We start from the raw sequence: 12,428 nt of genomic DNA, 5'->3' as shown, positions 1-12,428 counted from the left end.
TGTGCAATTTTGAGTCAGGTTAAACATATCTGTCTTTTCAAACAGTCATCCTTTTTTTTTTTTTTGGTGAAATCTTCTAATGTACTTCCTTCTAAATGGAAACATCTTCCTGAAATGAAGTGTGAGGATGTCACCTGTACTCTCCCCCTGTGAAAGGAACCAGAACTTCCTGCAGTACTCTGACAAAGTCCCCCTGGATCAGCTTTTCTCCATCCTTCCCTAGGTCAGGGCAGGTTTGCCTGAACTGAATTTGCATCACTGTTCTGCATCTGGATGGAAGGGTGTGAGAGAGAGGGGGCCACTTGTCTGTCCCAGCCGCCCAGCTAGTTTAGCCCCGAAATAATGACACAGAAATTGAATTAATTAAATCACTGCTTGGCCCATTATCTCTAGCCTCTTATTGGCTAACTCTCACATCTTGATTCAACCCATTTCTATTAATCTGTATATTGCCAAGAGGTAATGGCTTATTTACCAGGAAAGATTCTAACCGGCGTCCATCTCAGGCAGAGGATCCATGGCTTCTCTCTCACTCTGCTTTCTTCCTCCTAGCATTCTGTTCTATTTTCCCCGCCTACCTAAGTGCTGCCCTATCAAATAGGCCAAGGCAGTTTCTTTATTCGTTCACCAATGAAAGCAACACACAAACAGAAGGAACTCCTACACTTTTTCCCCTTTTCTGTTTAAACAAAATGGAAGGCTTTAACTTTAACATAGTAAAATTACATATAACAAAACAGGTATCAAATAAGAATTACAGTTACAATACTTATATCTAATTTATCTTTTATCATAACTAAGGAGCACTATAACTATAAATTCTTCAACTCCATCAAAGATTCCAGAAGGATATATTACCTAAATAAACAAGAAGTACATTATAAGCAACTTCCAAAACTTTAGAAATGACAGAGACATCTCACTGCCTGGACAGTTACCCAAAGTTGTTCTGTACTGTTGGGGCATCCATCTTCAGCCTTCAGGCCCATAGTATCGAGCAAACTTTTCCATGAATCAGGAAATTTCAAAGACAGTTCAGTCACTTTCTTCTGTATCCTGCAGAATGTCTTGCATACTCTTCATGAATCAGGAACCCCCCCTACACCAGAAGGGTGATTCCCCACATAAAGTATTTTATTATGTATTAAACCAAAGCTGTTCCTCTAAGAGGACACAGTAGTTTCTTTTCATTAGATAAACCCAGTACTCTCTTCTATTGCTGGTATCTGATAGTCTTTAGATACCCATATGAATTAAAACACACTTCCCCAAGAATCTATGAGTGCCCAAAGTCCTGCTTGCTTCAAAAAGAAGTGGACTCTGTTTGGAGGCAATCAGGCTGTGTGAGTGGGGGCAGCGCCTCACTGCACTCACTGATGGATCTAGAATGGAGTATGCCATGAGACAGTGATCACACCTCGAGCAGTGGACCTCCACACTCTCCTGGTGGCTTATTAATCAGTACATGTGTTGCATCAACATATCTGAAGGAATTCTCACCTTTTGTTTGATTTTTTTTTCTTTTTTTTTTTTTGCTGTTGCTCTTTGTTTTGCTTCTTATCTTAGTTTATTTTAAAATTAACATACAGAGTAATCAGCTTTCTTATGGCATTTTCAGACATACTTGATTTCGGTTGGTTCCCCACCCCCATTCCCAGCATTCACTCCTCGTCCTCATCTCACTAAGAATTCACCCCTACCCTGATACACTGCTAGCATTGCCTGACAGCTATGACTCTGAAAGCCCCCCAAGTCTCCTGTGATGTTCACAGTCTGATTCAAAGATTACAGGAAACAGAAATTTAATGCAGGGCTTTGAAAATGTGATCACCCTTTAAAGTTCGACACAGGCTCACCACACAGCTCACTCCAGAGCATTTGATTTAATGAGATGATGACATATTTGATTGGAAGACCCTGGCCTGGAAGTTGACCCAGTCTGGACTCCAACTCCCAGGCTGCCAAGCACTGACCCCTCCCCCGGGGAGGGTCAGGACCACTCCCACAGGCTATTTAGACTAGTGCCAGTATGAAAGACAAGGGCCTATGACTTGATTCTGGTAGTAATATCCTCTCTATAATCTGTCTCTCTCCGTGTGTGCTCTGTCTCTCTCTATTTCTGTCTGTCTTTCTTCTCCATCTCTGTATCCCTCTCTGTCTCTGTGTGTATATCTCTCCATGTCTCTGTCTGTCTCTCTCCCTCCCTCCCTCCCTCTCCTCCATCTTCTCCCTTTTCCCTGTAGAAGATCTCCCTCTAATCTCACCTTGAACTTGAGGAATCACTAAATTAGATTAGGACACAGCATCTGAATCCCACATTGGCTGCTACTGAAACCTGGGCCACTACAGAATAAGAGCGCTGGACTCTAATGCATGCTTCTATAAAGTTATGTCAAGGTGCAGAAATGCTGGAGTTAAGTCCTTGTGTTTTATGGAGAAAGGAGGCTAGGCCCTCCTCGATGTAAAAGTATGATTATTAAACATAAAATGAGGGGGTAAGATGAGACCATGCGTGCTGAATAAGTACTTGTGCTCTAGGGAGCCATTTAATAATTTACAAGCCATATAAATCATGTTACACATGAATTATAAAATTGTGGAATAGTTTCCTATTATGAGGAGATTTGGCATTACTGCCATAAAATCCTACCTTCATCCCTAGGAACTATTTCCTCCCTGCAGACATTGGCTAATGAATGATCATCTCCTACCCCACCTGCACACCGATGGCCATCTATTTCTGACTTCAGTGATGACTCCAGAAACATTGTTTGCATTTCCCAAAAAAAAATATGAAATGAATTAGCTAACAGTGGCTGGTTTTGTGGCATAACTAAGAGAAATTAAAGCTTTTTAAGTATGCTGAAGCCAATTTATTTTCCTAAGTGAATGCGGAGCACAGTTACCTTTGTAGTGGTTAAAATAGCACAGAATAAATTAAAACAGCACTCATAAATCCGAAGAGCTGCTTTGAGACCCTACTTAAACTCGACAACGGTGTTTAGTAAGCAGAATTACATTTGATTTAACTTAGCCACCTGTCAGGATGAGGCATGGGTAGTGGGTATAAATCTTCATCCACAAGCTTGATGTGCAAAAAAATAAATGTATCTAGTGGCCCACAGGGTGAGAAGTCTGACTTCCTTTGTGCAACAGGAAAAAGGAAAGTCAAAATAATATATGTGACAATGTTCCTTCTATGAATGGGCTCCCAATAGTTTATGCTATACAGAGTTCTGTACAATAACATTTTACACAAAAATGATTTGTTTAACAGGCACTTAGGACTACCTACTATGTGTTCTCCTCCAAGGTAAAGGGAACACCAGTGAACAAGAGGTCTGTCCCCACCCAGATGGAGCAGGTGGACTCATGGCAGAGACAGGTAATAGATGAGTGGACATGTAAATCCATAACCAGAGTGCATCCAGTGCTGAGAGACAGGAGGGACTCTCCAAAGTACATGGATAGAAACAAGCTAGGAGTCATTTTGGAAAGGGTGTTCAAGGAAAGTCATCCCAAAGTGTAAACAATCAAGCCAGGCCATGAAGAATGAGGTGGACCCAGGCAAGCAGCAGAACAGCATCAATATAGGGTTGGCACACATACTGGGCTTGGTGAGCTCTGCATATTACAAGAACAGCGTACGTGAATAGCAGCACCAGCTGCAGAAGTGAAAATGAGACGATGCAGGAAGGATGAACAAGAACCATTCCCCCAGACTCTAGATGTGCTTTTAAAAACTTTGAACGCCATCATTTGCAATGATGTAGAAGGAACTGGATGTCAGTATGTGAAAGAAGTCGAGCAAGGAAATCACCACATAATCTCACCAGACGCGGACTGCTAAAAATAGTTGACTTTCTACTGAGCATGTTAGCAAACACATACCTGTAATCCCAGCACTCTTTTTATTTATTTATTTATTTATTTATTTATTTATTTATTTATTTTCGAGACAGGGTTTCTCCATAGCTTTTGGTTCCTGTCCTGGAACTAGCTCTTGTAGACCAGGCTAGCCTCAAACTCACAGAGATCCGCCTGCCTCTGCCTCCCGAGTGCTGGGACCCAGCACTCTTTGAGGCAGGAGGATGGTGAGTTTGAAGCCAGCTTGGGCTATAGAGTGAGACTTTGGGGAATGGCCTGAAGCTAAGAAAGGGTCGAAGCATGTCTGAAACCCCAGACTGAGAGCAGCAGAATTCGACTACTCCCTCTCTTGCTTGGGCATAAACAGATTGCAGCACCAACAGGCTGAAGCAGATAAACTACCCCAGCGTGAACACGCCCCAGTGCATGTAACAACCGATATGCTCATGACTACGAGGAATGGTTGCTGTTTATCTGACCACTGAAACCTTTTGGGTTGGCCTTTCTTTTCTATGTGACTTTATAAGTTTCCTTCCTCTGATCCCTGCTTCTTCTGGGTATGCAAATGAAGCACCCTCAATGTTCTGGTCACAACCAATAACATACCAGCCATGGATCCTATGGGTCATTCTTCCTGGGGTATAACTGTCCCCTGCCCTCCCAATAAATGAGCTATCCTCTGACACAGTCCCCGGGGTTTTCTTTCTCACTGCTCAGGATACCCCCCCACCAACCCCCACCACCCCCACCATCACTGCATCAGGCTAGTGCTCAATAGACCAACCATCCCAGGACAAAGTGGGACTTAACTCAAAAACAGAAAAAGAATTAAGTGGCAGGGGATGGGGAAGAGGTCAGTCTACTACTGGCACAATATACTAGTCCAACAGAATAAATAAGTCATAATATTCTATGAAATGGCAGAATGATTGTAACTGACAGTAATACATTATGTATACCAATAACTAAAAGAACAGGATCTTGAAGAAATTATTAATATCTACCATAAATAAATTATCAATAGTAAGGTGACACATGCTGATTACTTTATGTCAATCACTAACCAACATGTACAGGAAGTAAAGCACAATCAATGTACATAATATATATAATATGATATCTTTTCTGTAAAATATATTTTCTATAAAATATCACAGATAAAAATAAAATATTTTTTAAAGGTCAGACATTTGGCTTTACTTTAAAAGAACAAGCAGTCGTTGGTAGATTTTGTACAGTGACATGGCCTTCTCTGTACTTTCAGGCACTCCGGTTGCCAGCTAGACAACAGGCTGAAGGGGGGACTGACCAAAAAAATTAATACATGAATGACCATTCCTTTCCTTTTGCTGTGACAAACATCATGTCCAAAAGCATGCACTTCCGGGTCTCAGTCGTTGACTGTCAGGGCAGGAACTTAAAGTAGAAGCCTTTGAGGAAGACAGCTTACTGCCTTACTCTCTGGCTTGCTCACTTATAGAGCCCAGGCCCACCTGCCTACAAATGGTCCTGCCCACAGTGGGCTGGACCCTTGCACATCAGTCATCAATCAAGGAAATAGTTCACAGACATGTTCATAGGCCAGTTTGCTCAAGACAAGTCTGATATGGGATTCCCCTCTGTATGCTGTGAATATCATTGGTTAATAAAGGAACTACTTTGGGCCTATAGCAGAGATATAGGAGAACAGAGCTAAGTGGGGAAAACTAAACTGAATACTGGAAAGAAGGAGCAGAGTCAGAGAGGAGCCATGATGGAACTTTGCCACTAAGTCACAGTCACGTGGCATTACACAGATTAATAGAAATGGGTTAAATTAATATATAAGAGTTAGTCAATAAGAAGCTAGAGCTGATGGGCCAAGCAGTAATTTAATTAATATAGTTTCTGTGTCATTATTTCAGGTCTGAGCTGCCAGAACAAACAAGCAGCCTCCTCCTACACAAGTCTTCAGTTGAGGTTTCCCTCCTCCCAGATCACCCCAACTTGTGTCAGATTGATAATGGAAAGTAATCAGCTGCAATCAGCACTATTGCAACTTTATTCCATCCATAAGGCTCTAACCTATACCTTCCCATGTGGGCATATGACCTGAAATATTTGTTTGACCACAGTAGCATGTGTATCCACGTGCAGAATGTGCTAGAAGTACTAGATAATTAATGTATATGCAAACAGGCTTCTACCAATGAACAATGGAAGTAGGGGATGAATATCCCCAAATCCCTGACAAAACTAATTCCCATCTGCCCATAAATGGTCTATCAGCTCTCATAATGGCCTTACCTTCCTCTCCTCCCTGCCTCTCTATCCACTCCCCTGCCTATGCACCAAAAAACCACTTCTCAAATAAAGCATTGCATTCAAATCCTGCTCTAAATCTTCATGTTCAGAACCTAAGATTTAAAAGGCTCTAATTACCAAAATTCACTACATCCAAAAACATCCCTCAATTTTTTTTAAATGATAAGGCATGGTTTGCATAAATAGATTCGTGGACTTACTGAATAAAATGGAATAAGGCACTAGTTCAACCAAGAGAGACTAGTTCAAGCCAGACCATGGCGGTGCAAGCCTTTAATCTCAGTACTCAGGAAGCAGAGGCAGATGGACCTCTGTGATTTCAAGGCTAGCCTGGTCTACAGAGGGAGTTCTAGGGGAGCCAAGACTACACAGAGAAACCTGTCTAGAAAAAAACAAAGGAGAGACTAACTAGTTCAACGAAATCTGAGGGTAACATTTACTTCTGAACCCAAAATTGGTTGTGGGGTGTGGTGTGTGTGTGTGTGTGTGTGTGTGTGTGTGTGTGTGTGTGTGTGTTCACCTGTGTACACATACACATGGAGACCAGAGGTTGATATCTCTTCATTTGCTCTTCATCATATTTTCTATACTATGTCAGTCACGGAATCTCCCCAATTCCAGCTGAACAGTCTGGACAGTGATCTTAGAAGTCTGCCTATCACCACCACCCCACCTCAGCACTGTTTTTGTCAATGAGCACTGATACCATGAGTCTTTTTCACGGATACTGGGGATCCAACCTCAGGTCCTCATGCTTATGTAGCAAGGCTTTTACTGATTAAGCTATCTCTTTACTCCTCTACCCGAAAGTTTTGCATAAAGGTCTGCTTGGGTACATGACAAAGCTGGGGACAAGTTTTAGAGATGAATGGATGGTATTTATTAGAATCCTGGTAGCCACAAAACTAATTTTAAAATAAGAAGTAAAGAAACTTAACAGCTCAGAAGAAAAACTTTATTTTCTGCCAGAGACGCCTACAAGGATTTTTCTCTTGAAGTATCCCATAAAAGAATTCTGTGAAAACACTACACAGTGTCTTTCCCCGAACACAGGAACCCAGAGCATAACAGTACACTCTGTCCCCAACTAATACAGGTCAAAATACAGGCCAGTACACATAGCTCTCCAGTGGCTAACACAAGTAGGGGATCTCATTGTGTGGTTATCTGGTGATGGTCCAATTTGGGGTGGATGGAGACTACCAGGGTGGGAGTCTTCAACTGGGGTTCCATTTGGTCACTTGGGGAAGTAACGACTGATAATTGTTCTAAAACTCAGAACCCTTCCTTCCAGGAACATTGCCTAAATCTTGCTTTAGGTTAGAGCATTAGTTAAATTTGTGCTGCACACAAAATTTCTGATATAAACACCTTAAAGGAGGGTGAATTTATTCGGAGTCATGGTTGAAGAGGATTTCAGCCCTTTGTGGTTGGTAAGATGTGGTAAGTTGCTCCGTCCATAGCTGTGGGAGCAGCATTTGACACAAGCTATTCACTAGGGTGTGGTTCCAGAAAACAGAGAGAGTGACAGGAACCAGGGAGGAGTCAGGTATAACCGTCAAAAGCCCACCCTTAGCGACTTACTTTTACCTGTCAAGCCCTATCTCCTATAGATTCTGCAGCCTCCAAAAAGAGAGCCATCAGATTGGTAACAACCATTCAAATCATGACACAGGAATCCACAATGGTAGCTTAGGAAACAGCCCAGGCACTGGCTATTCCCTGGGGACATGTTAGTAAATGTTCTTAAACCAGAGCCCAATATCAAGGACTTAGAAAACTCTAGCACAGCCTGGCCCATGCCAAGAGACCAGGCCTCTAGCTGCCTACAGACTGCTGTTTGCAATACATAATGAAATTCTTTCCTTCATCCTGGAAGCCTCTCAGACACAGTTTGAAGATGGTATTGGAGCAGCTTTCAGTATCCCCATGGTTTCTGAAGATAGCTTTGAAACAAGCTTCACAGCCAGCCAAAATGTCCTCCATCACATCCCTGTCTTATACAGTGGTAACTAAATGCAGACCTGTCAAGGCACCTCCTCCCTACCTCACAGTTCCCTATCTCAATACAGGGATTCTTTTTCAGCCAACACTCCTGCTTTCTGAAGTAGTCTTCGTTGGTCCTTACTGGTTCCAGGCTCTAATGGAAGCTGTGAAGTGCTCAGAATCTGGGACTATTGTGGAGAGAGTCTGGAAGGAGCACCTGTGAGGAACCAGGCATAGTGGCAGCCTTGCCATTCACAGAGCTCAGAGCCAACACTCAGAATCACCAACAAAACGTCACTTCCTCCCCTTCACTCTGTGATGCTGTCAAAATGATGTTGATCATATTGATAAGCCATTCACTGCTCTCCCATACTTTGCCTTATGGCTTGATTCAGCCAGGGGATCCTCAATAAAGTCTAAGAATGAAAGTGTAGCTGCTCCTATTTTAAGGGGTAGTATAACCAGCGTGTGTCCACATATGTGATCATGTGACTACATACACATCTGCTGCTTTCTGATATTTTTGAAATACAAGATGTGACACGTCTATGACCACCAGGCATACACATGTGTGCACTCACACCCCATTTTAACACATTCACCTTCTAGTAACACAAAAAATTGATAAGTTATATGGAACCAGGAAGCCAAACAAATATCACACGACAGATGCACCTTCTGGCAGCCAGTGGAGCTGTGTACTGGAAAGGCACCTTGCTGTGTACACTCAACAACCTGATAGTAAATGGGCACCAGTTGGGCTCACAGGGATGTCAATGATATACACACTGGAACAGAGGTGTGAGAACCTTAATTTTCTGCCATTTTCTCCATAGAGAAGCAAAAATGCTGCAGAAGTCCTGATACAAAGCTGGGTATTGTTAAGGAGCTGACCCTATGATGACTGACCTTGTTTGGCTGAGATAGGGTCCTCAGTTGCTTAGACAAACATCAGTCTAGATATCTCTGTGAAAATGTGTTTGAAAGAGACTTGGACATCCATATTTCTTGCTACATTATTCACAACGACAAGGACATGAAGTCAGCCAAGATGTCTGTCAACAGATGAATGGATAATGGAATGTGTCATCTACACAAGAGATTTTTACTCATCTGTAAGGAACTATGAAATTTCCAGGGAACTGGATGGATCTGGAAAGTATTATATAAGTGAGGTGAGCCAGACTCAAAAAGATGAAGCATGCTTGCCCTCTCTCATATGTGGGTCCAAATTAATGAATTTATAAGAAAATAAAGGCATGAACCCAGATAGAGGGGAATGAGAGATGAGAAAAGGGGAGAAGAGGGCACTGGCAGGAGGTTCCACTGGCATGAAAACATAAAGTAGGCTCCTGGGAATGAGAGGGCACAAGGAGTAAGGGAAATGGGGAGGATGGGGGAAAGAAGCAATTACAAATTTCATTACGAGTGCAGTATTGAAAGCTTGTTCTTTGCAATGCTAACAAACATTTAGGAAGGGTTAAATGATGTGAACATCAATCAGTAGGCTTTCCCACCCCTGTGCCCCATTCCCATGAAGAAAAGAACACCATAATATTCACAGGTGGTCAGCTGGAGGATCAGCCAAGCAAGAAACCAGGTTCACAGGGAGCACAAAGGGCTGATCCTAGAGTGATGATCCTGAGTGGGAGAGGCTGGGAAAAACCAGCACATGTTTTTTTTCTTTTTTCTTGTTTGCTTTCTTCCTTTTTTTCTTCCTTAAGACTAACCTAGGACCTTGACACGGTAGGTCAGCTGCCCTACCACTGAGGAACACCCGCACCTCCAAAAATTTATGTTACATAAAACTATGCTTGACTTCAGACAAAAAGTAAAACCGTGGCTGTTACAGACTAATGAGGGAAGGGGAGAAGCAGGTGGGAAGACATGGGTCAGTGAGTATAACGTTGCAGAAAGATGGGAGGAACAGTCAGCGTTCTAGGCACCAGGAGAGAGTGTACCGCATATGTCCAAGTATCCAGAAGAGAGGAATGTTTTCATCAAACACAAGCACATGTGCATGCGTGTGTGTACACACACACACACACACACACACACACACGGTACCTTGTTTACCGTATCTCAGGTGCTGGCATTCTCTGCATATATCTTGTTTGTTTACTTTTATGGACACTCTGACCCTGTCAGTATCCTCACTTCACTAGTTTATATGATGCTAGGGATTTCAGCCCACCTCCTGCCAAACATGCAATGAGAAAATGATACGACCAAATTGGCCTGTAGGGACACCTCTGGGGTATATTCTTTATTAATGATAGATGTGGAAGGTCCCAGCCCTGGGTTGGTGGTCCTGGATGTAGAAAAAGGTAGGTTGATCAAACCATGAAGAGAAAGCCAGTAAGTAGCATTTCTTCATGGTCTCTGCTTCAGTTCCTGCCTCCAAGCTCCTGCCTTGAGTTCCTGACTTGGTGTTCCTAATGATGAGCTGAAGCTGCAAACCAAGCAAACCCTTTCCTCCCCAAATTGCTCTTGTGTTTTGCCACAGCAATAGAAGTGAACTAAAACAATTGCCAACCCAGAGACCATCATTTCTTAGCCTCACATGCCCTGAGCATACTAAGTATACTTACATTGGCCAATTTTAAAACAAGATGTTGAATATAACATATAACTTACAGAACACTGGTCCTCAAAACTTCAGGCACACCCCATGTGAAGTTGTGTAGCTGGGGATGGAGGCCTGATGGGGCACCATGACTCATTGTACATCACAGCCAAGGAGAGAGAATCAGGGTTGCATTGACAGCCAGGAAACATACTGGAATTCACATTTAGAGTGCAGTCTCTACTCATGTGGATTGCTTTCTCATCATTACAAAGCATAAACAAGTGACTAATGAATACTAAAATGCTACATTAGATCATTCTATCCAGACCCATCTTTATGAACACAGTTCATGTTCAGAAATCAGAAGATGAGTGTTAGCAAAAAATTTTTCAGGCAAAGAAGCCAAAGTTCAAATGGGTTAAATATCCTCCATGTGTTGCCCAGCTCAAATACGGCAAGGCTGGGATCTGAACTCTGTGTGTGTGTGTGTGTGTGTGTGTGTGTGTGTGTGTGTGTGTGTGTATGTATGAATTCTGCATGTGTGCATCTGTGTCTATGTGTGTCTGTGTGTGGTGTTTGAGTGTGTTTCTGTGTAGGTCTGAGTGTGTGTTTCTAACCACGGCTCTTCACTGTTCCTGCAAGTATCCTCATAGTGCTGTGTAAATCATAACCATAACCCTAAGTTTTGCTGTAGGTCCTCAGAGCAGAATTATTTAATGGAAGTTGGAGCCACAGGGCTAAGGAGCATCATTATATGAATCGTCATCTGCACCCAGGCCAGGCCTCCTCCTCAGATCCAGGTCTCTCTTGCCATGGTCCTCACAGTTCTCTGCAAGAGCCCCCAGAGGAGCCATCTTCCTCTTCCTCTCCAGGTGTCTCTAGCCAATCATTTTTTTCTTTTTTTCTGAGACAGGGTTTCTCTGTAGCTTTGGAGTCTCTCCTGGTAGACCAGGTTGGCCTCAAACTCGCCAGTCTTGTCCAATAGAGAATCTGTGGGTGAGTTCTTCCTGGCAGGTTTTAGCTGAGACTCTCTCTGAAAATGACTTCTGGCTGAGTCAAGGTCTGTAGGACGAGGTCTGGCTTGCTCTAATTCCTCTCTAGCCAGCCTCTCATTGTGTCAGAACTATGTCCTACACAGCTACTATTTGAACCGTTCTGGTGACCAAGCTCTTCTCTTATACATTTTACAACCCAGCAGCGGCAGCACTGTACACCATAAGTCTCTCTCTTCTTTCCCTTGGTTTCCAGAACACTGCCCTCTACTGGTCTCCCTGCAACCTGTGGCTCTGGTCTGGCTCCTCCTTTCCTCTTCTGCCCCCCCCCCCCCGCTCCCCCCCCTCCCGCATCTCCCGCATCTCCACTCAACGTCCCCATCCCCTGTCCCCTTACCTCCCCTCTGCTCCTCTTCCTCTCTCCTGTCGTCCCTTCCTCCCCTCCTCTCCTTTCCTTTCCTCCCGATCCTCTCACCTCCTCTCCTGTTATGGTTTGGATTTGAAAGGTCCCAACAGCTTACACATTGATCCCCAGTTGCCAGAACATTTTAAGAAGGTTGTGAGAACTTTCCGAAATGAGTCAGTGAGGGTGGATGCTTACTGTTATGTTATCCCTGGCCCCTCAACCTCTCTGTTCCCTGCTAACTAAGAGGTAAGCAGCTTCCACCAACCTTTCCTACAGCTATGATACTCTGCCCGACGAATGCAGC

The sequence above is a fragment of the Microtus pennsylvanicus genome, chromosome 2, assembly GCF_037038515.1.
Source record: "Microtus pennsylvanicus isolate mMicPen1 chromosome 2, mMicPen1.hap1, whole genome shotgun sequence".
Lineage (NCBI taxonomy): Eukaryota > Metazoa > Chordata > Mammalia > Rodentia > Cricetidae > Microtus > Microtus pennsylvanicus.
This window is presented reverse-complemented; position numbering follows the sequence as displayed.